The sequence below is a fragment of the Oncorhynchus nerka genome, linkage group LG12, assembly GCF_034236695.1.
Source record: "Oncorhynchus nerka isolate Pitt River linkage group LG12, Oner_Uvic_2.0, whole genome shotgun sequence".
Lineage (NCBI taxonomy): Eukaryota > Metazoa > Chordata > Actinopteri > Salmoniformes > Salmonidae > Oncorhynchus > Oncorhynchus nerka.
The window spans coordinates 37,418,066-37,436,705 of NC_088407.1; positions in this window are offsets into that span (position 1 = coordinate 37,418,066).

Below are 18,640 nucleotides of genomic sequence, written 5' to 3' on the forward strand. Positions count from 1 at the left end.
GTGTCTGAAATGTACCTTCTACAGGTAAAACCACAAGGCCACTCTCTGATCTGAGCGAATGCTACCGTACCTGTAGGCTTCCAGGCATTGGCTAGTGCGAATCAGCATTGGTTCAGGAAACTACTTCTAACTTCCTTTATACTGCATGCAGAGACATCAACTGGGGTCCATGAGTTCATCTGACTCTGAATCTAACAGTATCCCTTTAAGTGTGGCCGATTTTAAATATATTTAAATATATCTGGACTATATGGTCTGTAATATATCCGTTTTGAAGATCTTATTAATCACCTTTGTTCCAACTAAACATTTCTAAACTGTTTCTATTTAGACTGCCTTCTGGGTTTGAAAAATGTAAAATAAGATATGGATTAAATGCTATGAAGTATGTTGTGAAATCAGGGAAAACAAATGTCTGAGTACAGCACTAATAATTTATTTTCACTACTGTATTTAATAGCCTGCTTTACCCAAATCAAGCAATCGCCACAATACGAGCACTGATGATAAATAATTTATGCAAATCTTTCTCTGCACAGGTACCGTATCTACTTGGTAAAACATGATCTACAGAATGTGCAACTGTGGGTAAAGTAGCCAGGATCCCACAGTGTGGGCAAAAAAAGTGGTTGAACACAGATTACAGGCATTAGTATTCCACGGCTACATCTATTTATTTATTTTATTGAACCTTTATTAAACTAGGCAAGTTAGTTTAAGAACAAATTATTATATACAATAACGGCCTGAAAAAGGTCTCCTGCAGGGACTGGGGCTGGGATTTTTAAAAAAATAGATTGGACAATACACGCATCACGACATGAGAGACTACATAAAGAGAGACCTAGAGCAACATCATAGCATGGCAGCAACACATGACAAGACAGCATGGTAACAACACCATATTACAACGACATAGTAGCAACAGAACATGTCAGCAGCACAACATGGTAGCAGCACAAAACATGGTACAAACATTATAGGGCACAGACAGCGGCACAAAGGCAAGAAGGTAGAGACAAAACACATCACGCAAAGCAGCCACAACTGTCAGTAAGAGTGTCCATGACTGAGTCTTTGAATGAAGAGATGGTAATAAAACTGTTTAGTCTGAGTGTTTTTTTGCAGCTCGTTCCAGTCGCTAGCTGCATCGAACTGAAAAGAGGAGCTACCCAGGGATGTGTGTGCTTTTAAACAAGGCAGCACAGTCTATTTTCCACAGTGTGCTGTATTTTAATCTACACACAATCAAAACTTCTGGCTGCTCCAGGTGAGAGCATATTCCCCCACACACAAAGAACTCCAGAAACTTGCATTAAGCCCTTTTCCGTTTCCTTTCCTCTCTCCCCTTTATTCTCTCTAGTAATTGGTTCCTTCCAAGGTGCACCACAGAGCAAAAATGTGACCCGTTTCAGGAAATGTCGTGGGTCACTACTTCATAGGAGAGCCGTTTGAACATAAACCTTTTTTATTGGCTGAGATAAAGTTTTGATTGATATGCCATATAGCACGCTTCTGTCTATTTGAGCTGGTCAGTATGTCTAGGTAATCCTGTCTAATGTATTTTTTTTTAATGTATCGCATAAGTGTTGCTCTCCACTTTCTGGAGGACAAGTTTTGAAATCAGTGGAATTGATAGCTAAGGAGCTGGAGAAAACACCTGTCTCCGGATTACATCTTCAAACTAAGGGCAACCATGGCATCCGGCAGGAGACGCGTCCTTCCATGAATGTTGTATATGGGTAAGATTGTCTAGCTAGCTACATTTTCAGATATTACACGTTTCTAATTTTGACTGAAATAACCATGTGCTTGGCTAGCTATAGCTATATAATGTTAGCTAGTTAACATTGAACCTGGTTGTTTAACTACCTGCTTATTCATGCAGGGTAGTAAACATATTTTTTATTTATTTTTTATTTTTATACCTTTATTTTACTAGGCAAGTCAGTTAAAGAACAAATTCTTATTTTCAATGACAGCCTAGGAACAGTGGGTTAACTGCCTGTTCAGGGGCAGAACAACAGATTTGTACCTTGTCAGCTCGGGGATTCGAACTTGCAACCTTTTGGTTACTAGTCCAACACTCTAACCGCTAGGCTACCCTGCCTAGTTAATTTGCTGGCTGGCTCTCTAGCTAACATTATGTGTATGATCTTTTTACTCGTATCTTAGAGCCATTTGCTTGGCTAGCTTTGGCCTAATGTTAGCTAGCTAACACTGAACCTGATTGGTTAGCTACCTGCAGATATATGTAGGGTAGTAACGTCATGAGTTGGGATTATGGTTCATTGTTTACCTAGCTAGTTAGCTAGCTACATGTCTTAATAAAAGACTACACTATGCAAGTAACCATTTCGGGTGCGTTCCGAAATTCAGTTTGGCCATCTACTTTGAGTGTGCCAGAGCGCAGAATAACTGATGAATTTACGAACGCTCCACACCCGTTGAATATGGTCTTTGTCAGTAAACGTTGACAAAAAAGCGCAATTAAATTGTTGCCATAAGCACAAATACAGTCACCAACGCTCTGGATAACATGAAAACAGTCTAACCAGCTCTGCTAGGATAGGTAAAATGGTCAGAGTGGAGTGTTCTTTCATTTGTCTCTGGAAGTAGCTAGCAAACTAGCCAATGTTAGCTAGTTAGCTTGGGTGCTTGGCTGCCGTTGTGAGGTCAGAACCCTCGGATCAACCCTACTCATCAGCCAGAGCGTCCAGTGTGAGCTCTGAACGCTCTGAGAGCGAAACACACTGAACGCTTTTGTGAGTGAAACGCTTTGAATTTACAAACGGACAATCTGACAGTACAGTTGCAGTCACCAATGCTCTGGATAACATAACAGCCTAACCAGCTCTGCTAGGGTGAGTAATGTTCAGTGAGCTGTTCTCTTATTTGTGGCTGGAAGTAGCTAGCAAGTTAGCACAGAATGCTCGGATCAACCCTTAAAACCTCTTAAGCTAGGGTGCAGAATTTTCACTTTTGGATAAATAGCGTGCCCAATTTCAACTTCCTGCCACTCATGCCAAGAATATAAGATATGCATATTATTCATATATCTGCATAGAAAACACTCTGAAGTTTCTAAAACTGTTTGAATCATGTATGTGAGTAAAACAGAATTTATGTAGCAGGCAAAACCCAGAGGACTAACTGTTCAGATTACTATTCCCCCCCCCCCCTCTGTTCACTAGATTGTCTTTGCCATTTGATATTTAATAGGAACCAATTTTCAGTTCCTACCGCTTCCACACGATGTCGCCAGTCTTTGGAATATGGTTGAGGTTATTCCTTTGTGCTTTGAAGAAGTAGGCCAACTCAGAACTGGGGACACTTTTGTGAGTTGCGCAATACGTGAAAAGCAGAGCTGGTTTCTTTTCGTTCATGTATTGAATACAGATTGCCCCGTCTACAATTTGATCGATTATTAACGTTTAAAAATACCTAACGTTGTATTACAAAAGTAGTTTGAAAGATTTTGACAAAGTTTATAGTCAACTTTTGAAATATTTTGTAGTGATGTTGTGTTTTTGTAAGCTGTTTTTTCTGGATCAAACGCGCTTTATAAATGGACATTTTCGATATATATGGACAGAATTAATCAAAAAAAGGACCAATTGTGATGTTTATGGGACATATTGGAGTGCCAACTAAAGAAGCTTGTCAAAGGTAATGCATATTTTATATTTTATTTCAACGTTTTGTGTAGCGCCTGCTACGCTAGCTCCTTTGTTTACTGCTGGTGCAGATGGGTGCAGGCTATCAGATAATAGCTTCTTCTGCTTTCGCCGAAAAGCATTTTAAAAATATGACATGTTGGCTGGATTCACAACGAGTGTAGCTTTAATTGAGTTACTTACATGTGTGATTTAATGAAAGTTTGAATTTTATAGCATTTTATTTGAATCTGGCGCTCTGCATTTCCCCTGGCAATTGGCCAGTTGAGACTCTAGCGTCTCCCCTATCCATAAGAGGTTTTTAAAGAGATGGGTGGGGCTAAGGCTTAAGAGGGTGTGAACGATGCTGAATGGGTGTAGACAAAGAGGGTTCTCCAGTAGTAGTGCTAAATCATCCAAAGGCCATTTTCTCAATAGTGAGTTAACAAGTTGATCAACTTTCGAAGCAGAATTACTTTCCGAAATGTAGTATATGATATACCATTATGTAGGTCTGAGTCTCTACTTTTATCCAAAGTAAAAAACCCAATTTCAAATGTTGCTACATACAGTAAGACCAATTGGAGTCAGTCAGTCACAAATATGCTAGATACTCTATTGCACGCAGACATTATCGACAGTGAAGGACAGAGTGTAGTGTGACACACACAGTGTTTGATTTGAATTTTTTATGTCGATGATGGGCAGTACTTGCATGAGGTATGTTTGTAAATTAATTTAATCACGCTACTGTATGTAGCCTATTGATTCCGTCTTGATTAATAAATGAATCAAAAATGTTTAGTTTTTTCTCTTTAATACTAGCCACCTAGCATATTTTGGCTTTAGCTAGCCAGCTACAGTAGATAGCTTCCCAACCTCACAACAAGTTATACCAAGCCATTTTAGGCTATCAATCAAGTTAGAGTAGCTTGTCATATTATCTTAGCTGGAATGCCTGCTGGCAAGTTTGCTAGACTTTGCTAGAAAAGCAAGTAATTACTAAATGTACTGAATAAGACTGAAATATCTTTCAATCTTTTACCCATATTTTATCAGAGGGGCAAAGAAGCATACTTAGAAACATCAGTTAGACATATACAGACAGCTCAAGTTAAATGCTTAGACATACAGGAAAATACTTATGATAATATCATGATATTGTGTAATATGTATTGATGATGTATGTAATATCCTAGGCATTTTTGTGCAGTATATTGAGACGTATGTTGAGACTTACAACAGAATGACACTGTCATTAAAATGACAATTGAACAAGTAACCTAACCATAATATATATTTTGTAAAATTGGTCATAATGATTATGGCTCTAGATTACAGAAAAAGCTCTTTCAGCTATTTGTAAAAGGCAAAATCCTCCAACTTCCGGAGGTCCCCTCCAGACCACTTCCCTTCATCCTCATTTACTCCATACCCCCTCTAAAATAATGGGTGCATGACGCCCGTCTGTGTGTGTGCTCTGTGCACAGAGGCTAAATTATGTTTGTAACGGCGGTGGAAGTGTGTGTGTGCTGGTGACAGATTTTTCTGCTGACTGTGAGCACGGTGAGCACCACTGGTTTTTTCATTGACATTTTGTGTAATTGCCCCGGGGCAGTTTGCAGAGGATGTATGGGGCTCTAACTGGATTGGATTAGAAAAATACAATTACCATTTCAGAGTTAAGGGGAATAATCTTTGAGAAGCTTCAACACAGAGGAAACAGAAGGGAGGAGATGGGGCGGGGAGAGGTGGCTCGAGGTGGTTCGTATCGGTAGGAGGTTGAATTTCACAGGAAATTCAAATGTGCTAAGGTTTACCAGGAGAGAGTGTGACAAAGGTGTGTGTGGTGGGGAAAGAGAGGGGGTTTATATTTCCTTGCCAGTGGTTTTTTCACGGTGGCTGGCCACGGCTGCCTCAGAAATGGCCTGTCAGGCTTTTTGGATATGTCGATGGGGAGATAATGACATTTTGAAAGACTCTGAACCACCGCCTTGTCACCCACTTGGTAATTGCCTCTTCTTCCAGTTTATTGTCTCCAGCTGCTCTTCTCATCACTGATATCCTCTACTTTTATAATCTGGAGGTGTGTGGGGGGGTAATGTGTGTGTTTCAGAGAGAGAGAGAGAGAGAGAGAGAGAGAGAGAGAGGTAACTAACGGTTACCTAATAATATCATTACAGGATGTCAAAAAGAGCAAGACATTAGAGAAATCCTTAAGCAGCCAAGTCAGTTAGACATTTTTAAGTATGAACAGTATGACAGAACATATTGGCCCAGTTCATTTGCAATCTAAGGTGTGATATTACTGAGTGTGTTATTAGTTTCCCATCCTGATGCGATTTAGGCCAGTAGTGCAACTCACAGAGTTGAGAGCTAAAGACCACTGCTTTATGGATCTATCTTCAAACCTCCTAATGAGTTGTGGCTGAAGACAGTCACTGTTCAGTCCGATGTCTAGCCTATGTTCAGTATAGACAACATTAAGGGTGTCCAATACTATACCAGTCTTAACAGAAGGTCAATATGATTGTCTGCCCTTGGTTCACGAAAGAGTGTTTACAGTATATTGATTGCTATGAATGAAACATTTGACAAACACACCCTTTCATAGACATTCCATTTTTGATGAGCGATCGGTGCTTACCAACTTTTTGTAGTTAACTCGAGGTGGGAGAGCACTTGTTTTTCTTTCCTCAAGGTTTGCACACATGAAAGGATGTTTTATTGATTGTGAAAGACGTGTGTGGGGAACATTTTTGCTCCAAGTTCCAAGACAATGCAGATGTGCTATTCAGCCCGGCACCAGGTGTTGCTAGAGATTAAATGTCATAATCGAGCGAGACACACACACATACACACACCATCTGCATCTTCTTTTCTCAGTGCTTAAGTTTCTATCATTCAGAGTGACCTTGTAGTCAACATTTGTCTTTATTTGAGGGCAAGTCCTTGCTGGCACTTCTGTGGTTTTGTCAGAGGATAGTCTCACAGATGATTTATCAGGCATAATATTAATCATATTCATGATGCTGAACTTTGGCCACCCCTCTCTGACCTTTGGCTAACCTTTGCATACATTTTGAATGGATAATTTGCTCGCATAGGAAAGTTAGGCTTTGTCCACAAGCTTGGTCATGCCTCTCTACTTTTGGTAACTTCGCTGGACGTCCATGCAGTTTTGAGGGATAACATTCTAAGGAACAAAATTCATTTTAAATTAACTGAATGAATATAGGATAACAAATATGAATTAATAAAAAAGCCCAGGCATGGTGAAGTACGTTTAGTCACAAACCAATGTAATGTTGAACCCAGTGAACTATTCATAACATTTTTCCCCTTTCCTTGGCAGTAAATATTTCCCACTGACGCTGATGATTGGATTCTCAAGCAGTTTTTGACCTTTCAGTGGTTCTGTATGGTTCTTGTTTAACAAGCGTCATAATGTTCGTTACTTGCATTAAAAAAAAAATTAGAGGGCGAAGACCTTCTCAAAATGTCAGTTTCCCGAAGACTAACTAACGATGGAATGCATAAAGGTTATGACGGGGATAGCCGGTCGTATTTCACAACATTTCAGTATTTAATCCATCCTGTAAGGATGCGAATGTGTCAATGACTGCTGCTGGCAGAACCTGACTTCTATCTGGCTTCCATTACAGTTTCCTGATTTATCTCTTCATTTTCACCATTGGACCAAAATTACTTATTTCCCTCTCTTGAGGGGTACTGGAGTCGTGAAGTTCCTGTCGTTACCAAGGTGTTACAAAACACGTACTGTTCTTCAGTAATCACATCCCTGTACTTTAAATATCCTACCTACATCATACAATTCTATGGATTTGGGCTCTAAAGTGTAGGCTCTCTGTACCAGTTGCGTTTTCTTATTACCAGCCCATATCATTCGGATGTGATAAGTTCTGTAACCTTTAAAGCACAAGAGGTCGGTGACACCTTAATTGTGGAAGATACGCTTGTGGTAATGGCTGGAGAGGAATGAGTGGAATGGTATCAAATACAGCAAACACATGGTTTCCATGCAGCCTCCACTGCTTTACAGAGCTTTCTCCAAAATGGCCACCAAGTATATTCATGTATTTACATACCAAGTCTCTTGGAAAGGTTGATTCTTTACATCTTACCCCTTTATCTGCCTTTCCTGAGTCTTTTATGTTGTTAGCTGTGGACTTCCAAAGGAAAAAGCAGGCTCATTAGTTTAATGTTCTTCTCTCCTTCCTTTTTGGTATAATCTCTCTCCCATCCCACTGGGAACAGATGTCTATTGAATGTCTATTCCACGTTAGTTCAAAGTAATTTCATTGAAATAACTTGGAAACAACGTTGGTTCAACCAGTGTGTGCCCAGTGGAACGTAACCACATCATGTCTGGTAGATTATCAATTACTCAAGCGCTCCTGTCCTCCACTTCACTGTCTCAGCAAAACTTCATCCCCCATGTCCCACTTTACCACTCATGGAGACCATCTGAGTTCCCTGTCACTTTTTCCCTTTCTCTGGTTCTGTCTTTCACCATTATCAAAACTGTCAGGAGACAAAACTCAATTGCTCTGCTCCTCAAAAGTCGCATAATTTCAAATAATTTCAAAGTATTTATTGTTGACTCTTTTTTTGACGAGTCGGGATAATGTACCAGATGACTTCATATCAAGGTTAAGCCTATTCATATGAATAATGTGAGTTCTGCTGGGTCATGATGGGGATAAAACCTACTTTTTACATAACACACACGCATATAAACTTTTTCAGTCAACAACATTTCCCATCCCCTCCAACCTTGGTTATTTCCCCCCTCCTCTTTGGCCTTGCTATTTCGCTTCTAATTCATTGACTAGCATATGCAGAATTTGCCCAACAGTGAAATTCCTTGTACATTTAACAAAATGTACTGTATGTGTTTGTGATTGTGCGAGCGGTGGAGTGCAGTGATATCTGCCACTCTCAGCAGAAACGTCTGGCTTTGTTTGGCCGCTCCAAAAGGTGTCGTCTCCGAGCCTCGACAAGCGAGACGTTCACAGTCTCCCTCCAGATAAGCTCATGGGGATTCGATTAAAATAATCAACAGGGAGTGAAATATATCCATATTGCTGTGTGTACTGTAGCTAGCTACTCGTGTCGCACTATACGGTACTGACACATAGACACTCATTCAGTTTTGCTATCATGTGAGGTTGTGAAGATAATCACTGCCGTCTCTTTTCTGTGTAGTAACATCTTCAAATCAGACAGTATCATTTAAATATATATATATATTTTCAAATAAGGGTAGCCAGGGGCAAACTCAAACACTCAGACATCATTTACAAATAAATCATTTGTGTTTAGTGAGTCCTCCAGATCAGAGTCAGTGGGGATTACCTGGGATGTTGTCTTGATAAGTGCATGAATCGGACCATTTTCCTATCCTGTTAAGCATTCAAAATGTAATGAGTATTTTGAGTGTCTGAGAAAACGGATGGCGTAAAAAGTACATTATTTTATTTAGGAATGTAGTGAACTAAAAGTAAAAGCTGTCAAAAATATACAGTGCCTTGCGAAAGTATTCGGCCCCCTTGAACTTTGCGACCTTTTGCCACATTTCAGGCTTCAAACATAAAGATATAAAACTGTATTTTTTTGTGAAGAATCAACAACAAGTGGGACACAATCATGAAGTGGAACGACATTTATTGGATATTTCAAACTTTTTTAACAAATCAAAAACTGAAAAATTGGGCGTGCAAAATTATTCAGCCCCCTTAAGTTAATACTTTGTAGCGCCACCTTTTGCTGCGATTAGAGCTGTAAGTCGCTTGGGGTATGTCTCTATCAGTTTAGCACATCGAGAGACTGACATTTTTTCCCATTCCTCCTTGCAAAACAGCTCGAGCTCAGTGAGGTTGGATGGAGAGCATTTGTGAACAGCAGTTTTCAGTTCTTTCCACAGATTCTTGATTGGATTCAGGTCTGGACTTTGACTTGGCCATTCTAACACCTGGATATGTTTATCTTTGAACCATTCCATTGTAGATTTTGCTTTATGTTTTGGATCATTGTCTTGTTGGAAGACAAATCTCCGTCCCAGTCTCAGGTCTTTTGCAGACTCCATCAGGTTTTCTTCCAGATTGGTCCTGTATTTGGCTCCATCCATCTTCCCATCAATTTTAACCATCTTCCCTGTCCCTGCTGAAGAAAAGCAGGCCCAAACCATGATGCTGCCACCACCATGTTTGACAGTGGGGATGGTGTGTTCAGGGTGATGAGCTGTGTTGCTTTTACGCCAAACATAACGTTTTGCATTGTTGCCAAAAAGTTCAATTTTGGTTTCATCTGACCAGAGCACCTTCTTCCACATGTTTGGTGTGTCTCCCATGGGGCTTGTGGCAAACTTTAAACGACACTTTTTATGGATATCTTTAAGAAATGGCTTTCTTCTTGCCACTTCCATAAAGGCCAGATTTGTGCAATATACGACTGATTGTTGTCCTATGGACAGAGTCTCCCACCTCAGCTGTAGATCTCTGCAGTTCATCCAGAGTGATCATGGGCCTCTTGGCTGCATCTCTGATCAGTCTTCTCCATGTATGAGCTGAAAGTTTAGAGGGACGGCCAGGTCTTGGTAGATTTGCAGTGGTCTGATACTCCTTCCATTTCAATATTATCGCTTGCACAGTGCTCCTTGGGATGTTTAAAGCTTGGGAAATCTTTTTGTATCCAAATCCGGCTTTAAACTTCTTCACAACCGTATCTCGGACCTGACTGGTGTGTTCCTTGTTCTTCATGATGCTCTCTGCGCTTTTAACGGACCTCTGAGACTATCACAGTGCAGGTGCATTTATACGGAGACTTGATTACACACAGGTGGATTGTATTTATCATCATTAGTCATTTAGGTCAACATTGGATCATTCAGAGATCCTCACTGAACTTCTGGAGAGAGTTTGCTGCACTGAAAGTAAAGGGGCTGAATAATTTTGCACGCCCAATTTTTCAGTTTTTGATATGTTAAAAAACTTTGAAATATCCAATAAATGTTGTTCCACTTCATGATTGTGTCCCACTTGTTGTTGATTCTTCACAAAAAAAATACAGCTTTATATCTTTATGTTTGAAGCCTGAAATGTGGCAAAAGGTCGCAAAGTTCAAGGGGGCCGAATACTTTCGCAAGGCACTGTAAATAGTACAGTACAGATGCACCATTAAAATACTTAAGTTGTCACGCCCTGACCTTATTATTCTTTGTTTTCTTTATTATTTTGGTTAGGTCAGGGTGTGACATGGGTGATATGTATGTTTTTGTCTCATCTAGGGTGTTTGGACTGTCTAGGGGTTTTGTAGATTTATGGGGTTGTGTCCATCTAGGAGTTTATGTAGGTTTATGGTTGCCTAGATTGGTTCTCAATTAGAGGCAGGTGTTTTTCGTTGTCTCTGATTGGGAACCATATTAAGGCAGCCATCTTCTTTGGGTATTTAGTGGGTTATTGTCTATGTTATTTTGCACGTTGGCACATTGTTTATATAGCGGTCACGGTCATCTTATTCGTTTTGTTGTATTTGTTTAAGTGTTCTTCGTGTTCTTCATTAAATAAAGAAGAATGTATTCTAACCCCGCTGCGCTTTGGTCTACTCCATACGACAATCGTGACATAAGTAGGACTTTAAAGTATTTTTACTTATTAAGTACTTTACAGTTACTGATCAAATAAATAGGTTGTTACTTTTTTGAATCGTTCATATAACAGATCCAAATAATTAATTCCCTCTCTATTGGTGTAATATAAAAAAAATCACACTGCCCCAGATTCTATTTGTTTTTGTCCTCTCACAAAGTTCCTGTGTATGCACACACTACTACTAACTGCATTAGTGAGGAAGTACCCCCATTTCTTTGATTTGGTAAGACAAAAGGACAAGAATACACAGTTGAAGTCAGAAGTTTACATACACCTTAGCCAAATACATTTAATCTCAGTTTTTCACAATTCTTGACATTTAATCCTAGTAAACAGTCCCCCCTAAAGTGGATCACCACTTCATTTTAAGAATGTGAAATAAAAAAAAGAATAATAGTAGAGTGATTTATTTCAGCTTTATTTATTTCACCACATTCCCAGTGGGTCAGCATTTTACATACACTCAATTAGTATTTGGTAGCATTGCCTTTAAGAGTGCAACTTGGGTCAAACATTTCAGGTAGCCTTCCACAAGCATCCCCCAATAAGTTGGGTGAATTTTGGCCCATTCCTCCTGACAGAGCTGCTGTAACTGAGTCAAGTTTGTAGGCCTCCTTGCTCGCACATGCTTTATCAGTTCTGCCCAGAAATGTTCTATAGGATTGAAGTCAGGGCTTTGTGATGTCCACTCCAATACCGTGACTTTGTTGTCCTTAAGCCATTTTACCACAACTTTGGAAGTTTGCTTGGGGTCATTGTCCATTTGGAAGACCCATTTGTGAAAAAGCTTTAATTTCCTGACTGATGCCTTGAGATGTTGCTTCAATATGTACAGATAATTTTCCTCCCTCATGAAGCCATCTATTTTGTGAGGTGCATCAGTCCCTCCTGCAGCCACCCAGGTGCTTCAAAGTTGGGATGGTGTTCTTCAACTTGCAAGCTTCCCCATACCAAATACTTTCATTCCCTATTTCTTCAAAAATAAGTTGAAATGTAAAAAAATATTTGTATCTCCACACCTTGTTGCAGAACCAATGTTATTTTGTAAACTTAAGTTTACAATTTTAATTGAGAAAATAAAGACAAAAGGCACGGACAAACTTATTGGAACACCGGAGCTAGTACTTCGTTGCACAGCATTTGGCCAAGATAACTGCTGACTAATACTTATTGTAGCCATCAATGAGCTTTCTGCACCTTTCTACTGGCAAATTGCTCGACTCTTCAGCAGCAAATTGCTCTAATTCCCTCCACTATCTGCTGTTTGCAGTTTTCACCATAGAGATCTCGACTCTTCCCTGGCCACTCCAGAAGAGTACAATGCTTCTTCTTGAACCATTCCAGGCTACTTTTGATGTGTGTTTGGGGTTGTTGTCCGGGTGGAAGACCCACAACCTATAACAGAGATAGCTTTTGGACACTGCGTTGAACATTGCACTCCAAAACACCTTGATAATCTGCTGATTATATGATGTCTTGCACACATTCTAGGCATATCATAAGCAGCAAAGCAACCCCACGGCATAATCAAACATCCCCCATGTTTGATTGTATTAAAGCCAACTTCAGATAGCACCCCAGAAGAATGACACACAGACTCCCACACTTCAGGTAGACTTGATTAATCTGCAGTAAAAGATATCAAACAGTGATGACAGGCATTGACAGGGTGGTCACAGCCACACTTTCATTGGTTGGATGAAACACGAGATATCTTTTATATAGGAGCAATAGTAACGATACATGCAGTGGTGGAAAAATAATTCAATTGTCATACTTGAGTAAGAGTAAAGATACCATAATTGAAAATGACTCAAGTAAAAGTCACCCAGTAGAATACCACTTGAGTAAAAGTCTAAAAGTATTTGGTTTTAAATATACTTAAGTATCAAAAGTAATTGGAATTTCTAAAATGTAATTAAGTATCGAAAGTAAGAGTATAAATAACTGCAAACCAGATGGCACAATTTAATTTTTTTTGATGGATAGCCAGGAGCACACTCCAACACTCAGACATAATTTAAGAAGAAGTATTTGTGGTTAGTGAGTCTGCCAGATCAGAGGCAATAGGGATGAGTAGGGATGTCCCCTTGATAAGTGTGTGAATTTAACAATTTTCCTGTCAAAATGTAACAAGTACTTTTGGGTGTCAGGGAAAATGTTTGGAGTAAAAGCACATTATTTTCTTTAGGAATGTAGAAGTAAAAGTTGCTAAAAATATAAAGAGTAAAGTGCCGATCCCCTCAAACTCCTTAAGTAGTACTTTAAAGTATTTTTACTTAAGTACTTTACACCACTGGATACATGCCATACATACACCCTCATTGTGAAGTGACATAATCCATACATACAGAGCACAAATACAACTGTTTTTACATTAACATTTAAGATGGTAAGAAAATAAACGTTCACTTATTATTAATATTTAAAGAACCCTTGGATTACCAATAAATCACCTGCTGCCAATAACTAGAGTGACATAGTAGTGCACTGGCTGACAGTGCTAGTTAACTCGTCATTGACATTGCTAGCTAAGACATCAAACACTTGGTTAACTTGACAAAATAGGCTTTAAAAACAGCAACAGCAACATAAAAAATATACATAGTCACATTCGCTAATGACTTTGGGCAGTTTTCAAAAGATACTATTGTGGTGAACACTTAAACACGCATGTTTTATGTACAGAGAAAGGCATAAATGAACCTGCTCTCAGAATCTCTCTCGGAATGAAGAGCAGGCGGACCAACACCAAATAGGAGAGACACACTCAAACCCGATTAGATGTTCTTTCAGGGGAAATAATATTAAAAAGGTAAGTATGAAGACACACCTCATATTGTCAGCCCTACTACAATGGCAATACATATTTTTTTGAATTCGACAACACATAATGAAACCTTATTAATATCACACAATTTTCCCACTACTCTGCCTTTGAACAGGGGTGTTCTTTGATATTACACTGCACGGGTGAGACATGACACTACATACAGCGCAAGTGAGGTTCACTCTGTCACACTCACCCCCTCAGAATTCCATCAACCCATTTCAAAGGTGGGTAACCACTATAAGTGTGAAATGGAAATGTGTTTTTTTGCATATTCCAACTCACCCTGAGAGTGGGGTCACAGCAATTATTGACAGCAACCCTGGAGCACTTAGGGTTAAGTGCCTTGCAAAAGGGCAGATCGGCAGATTTGTCCTATTGTCGGCGCAGGGATTCAAACTAGCAACCTTTTAGTTACTGGCTCAACGTGCTAACTACTAGGCTACCAAAAGACCATAAAGACAGATTACGACAGGCACTTTAAACTTGTTGAATACATTCCTGAAGAGTAAACCTAATCCATGGACAGTCCATAGAACTGTAGAAATAAATAACGTGTCATTTGCACTATCTTGCCCGTATCCTGAACTGTCTCGTTCGCTCAACTCAGCATCACTGACACCAATAACTCTAAACATGACATCTGAGTGTTGCTATGCTCTCTGACAGGTCAGGCTCTCTAACTATTGAAGCATTTTCATGACTTCAATGATTATCTTGACTGGTCTAACAATCGTCCTGTATCTTACATGTCACATTATCTCCCCCTGTAGGATTCTTAGAGCTTTTTGAATGGACTGTTTCCAAGATGGGGTAGCAGTCAGACGTGTGTTGTCATGTCCCGTGTAAGTATCGTTTTATCCCCTTGTTTACCTCCCCTGTACTCACATCTTACCATACCCTTCTCTGTACATTATGCCTTGAATCTATTCTTCTTCAGAACTCTGCTCCTTTTACTCTCTGTTCTGACCGCACTAGACGACCAGTTCTTATAGCCTTTAGCCGTACCCTTATCCTACTCCTCCTCTGTTCCTCTGGTGATGTAGAGGTGAACCCTGCAGCCCCCAGCACCACTCCCATTCCCCAGGCGCTCTCATTTGTTGACTTCTGTAACTGTAAAACCCTTGGTTTCATGCATGTTAACATTAAATAACCTGCCAGGTACAACCCTAAATCCTAAAACCATGGGCACCCTCTTAGATATCATCCTGACCAGCTTGCCCTCTAAATACACCTCTGCTGTCTTCATCCAGGATCTCAGAGATCACTGCCTCATTGGCTGCAGCCGTAATGGGTCCACGGTCAAACGACCACCCCTCAAAACTGTCAAACGCTCCCAAAAACACTTCAGCGAGCAGACCTTTCTAAACAACCTGGCCCAGGTATCCTGGAAGGATATTGACCTCATTCCGTCAGCCTGGTTCTCCCCCATTTCTCCTTCACCCAAATCCAGATTGCTGATGTTCTGAAAGAGCTGCAAAATCTGGACCCCTACAAATCAGCTGGGCTAGACATTCTGGACCCTCCCTTCTAAATTTCTCCACCGCAATTGTTGCAACTCCTATTACTAGCCTGTTCAACTTCTCTTTCGTATCATCTGAGATCCCCAAAGACTGGAAAGCCTGGTATCCTGGAATGATATTGGCCTCATCCGGTCAGTTGAGGATGCCTGGTTGCTCTTTAAAAGTGCTTTCCTCACCATCTTAAATAAGCATGCCCCATTAAACATTTTTAGAACTAAGAACAGATATAGCCCTTGGTTCATCCCAGACCTGACTGCCCTTGACCAGCACAAAAACATCCTGTGGCGGACTGCATTAGCATTGAGTAGCCTCCACGATATGCAACTTTTCAGGGAAGTCATCAACTAATATACACAGTCAGTTAGGAAAGCTAAGGCTAGCTTTTTCAAACAGAAATGTGCATCCGGTGGCACTAATTCAAAAAGATTTGGGACAATATAAAGTCCATGGAGAATAAGAGCACCTCCTGCCAGCTGCCCACTGCACTGAGGCTAGGAAACACTGTCACCACCAATAAATCTACGATAATCACTAATTTCTATAAGCATTTGTCTATGGCTGGCCATGCTTTCCACCTGGTTACCCCTACCCCGGCCAACAGGTCTTCCCCCCAACCTGTAGCAACTTGACCAAGCCCCCCTTGGCTTCTCCTGCACCCAAATCCAGACAGCTGGTGTTCTGAAAGAGCTGCAAAATCTGGACCCTTTCTTTCTAAAATGATCTGCCGAAATGGTTGCAACCTCTATTACTAGCCTGTTCAACCTCTCTTTCGTATCATCTGAGATTTCCAAAGATTGGAAAGCTGCCGTGGTCAACACTCTAGACCCAAACACTCTATATCCATCCTGCCCTGCCTTTCTAAAATCTTTGAAAGCCAAGTTAACATATCACCAACCATTTTGAATCCCACCGTTCCTTCTCCACTATGCAATCTGGTTTCTGAGCTGGTCATGGGTGCACCTCAGCCACGCTCAAGGTCCTAAATGATTTCATAACAGCCAGTAATAAAAGACAGTGCTGCACAGCCATCTTCATCGAGCTGGCAAAATCTTTCGACTCTGTCAATCACTGCATTCTTGTCGGCAGACTCAATTGCCTTGGTTTCCAAAATGACTGCCTCACCTGGTTCACAAACTACTTCGCAGATAGAGTCCAGTGTGTCAAATCTGAAGGCCTGATGTCCGGACCTCTGGCAGTCTGTATGGGGGTGCCACAGGGTTCAATTCTCGGGCTGACTCTTTTCTCTGTATATATCTTCTTGGTGACAGGGGGCAGTATTGAGTGAATTGGATGAACAAGGTGCCCAGAGTAAACTGCCTGCTACTCTGTCCCAGATGCTAATATATGCATATTATTAGTAGTACTGGATAGAAAACACTTTGAAGTTTCTAAAACTGTTTGAATGATGTCTGTGAGTATAACAGAACTCATATGGCAGGCAAAAATCTGAGAAAAATCCAAATACGAAGTGGGAGGCTTGTAGGTTTTCAACTCAGCCCCTATTAAAGATACAGTGGGATATTGGTTATGTTGCACTTCCTAAGGCTTCCACTAGATGTCAACAGTCTTTAGAAACTTCTTTGAGGCTTATACTGTGAAGTGAGGCCGAAATAGAGGGCAAACATTCAGAGGTCTGGCAGAGAGCCATGCGCTGGTTTGACATGTTTCTACGACCTGTAATATAACGTTTTGAACTTTTCGTCCAACGTTCAGCTGGACCTGCACGCGCGTTTGGATTTGTGTACTAAATGCCCTAATAAAAGAAGCTATTTGGACATAAATGATTCACTTTATCAAACAAATCAAACATTTATGGTGGAACTGGGATTCCTGGGAGTGCATTCTGATGAAGATCATCAAAGGTAAGTGAATATTTATAATGTTATTTCTGACTTCTGTTGACTGCACAATATGGTGGATATCTTTTTGGCTTGTTTGGACTCTGAGCGCCATACTCAGATTATTGCATGGTTTGCTTTTTCCATAAAGCTTTTTTGAAAACGGACACAGCGGTTGCATTAAGGAGATGTGTATCTAAAATTCCATGTATAACACTTGTATCTTTGATCAACGTTTATTATAAGTATTTCTGTAAATTGATGTGGCTTTCTGCAAAATCACCAGATGTTTTGAAAGCAAAATATTACTGAACACAACACGCCAATGTATACTGAGATTTTTGGATATAAATATGAACTTTATCGAACAAAACATACATGTATTGTGTAACATGAAGTCCTATGAGTGTCATCTGATGAAGATCATTAACGAATGATCAGCTTACCATTCAATGTACCTGTACACAGGTAATCTGTAAATAGCACACCCAACTACCTCATCCCCATATTGTTATTTATCTTCTTGCTTTTTTGCACCCCAGTATTTCTACTTGCACATCATCATCTGCACATCTATCACTCCAGTGTTAACGCTAAATTGTAATTATTTCTATGGCCTATTTATTGCCTTACCTCCCTACTCTTCTACATGTGCAGACACTGTACATAGATTTATTCTATTTTGTTATTGAATGCATGTTTATTTATCTGTAACTCTGTGTTGTTTTTGTTGCACTGTTTTGCTTTATCTTGGCCAGGTCACAGTTGTAAATGAGAACTTGTTCTCAACTGGCCTACCTGGTTAAATATGTATATATATTTGGGATATTCATGACCAGATCAGTCGTCTTTTTTTTCCATTCAACTGATACTTCACATGAGGCAATGCCAACATCAGACGCCCATTTCTTACAACACATCTGCATATGTGCGTTTTGCTGTGTTAGGTTGTAATTCTCTAAAAAACTCAATGGACACTATGAAAGCTCAACCAGGTTTATTCTTCCCAGAGGATCAATACAGCTACATTAGACAACAACATTTCACACAAGCACATATATTTAACCCTACCTCCTAGGCCGAGTCTCCTCCTACACATCTGAATAGTGCAATGCATCTC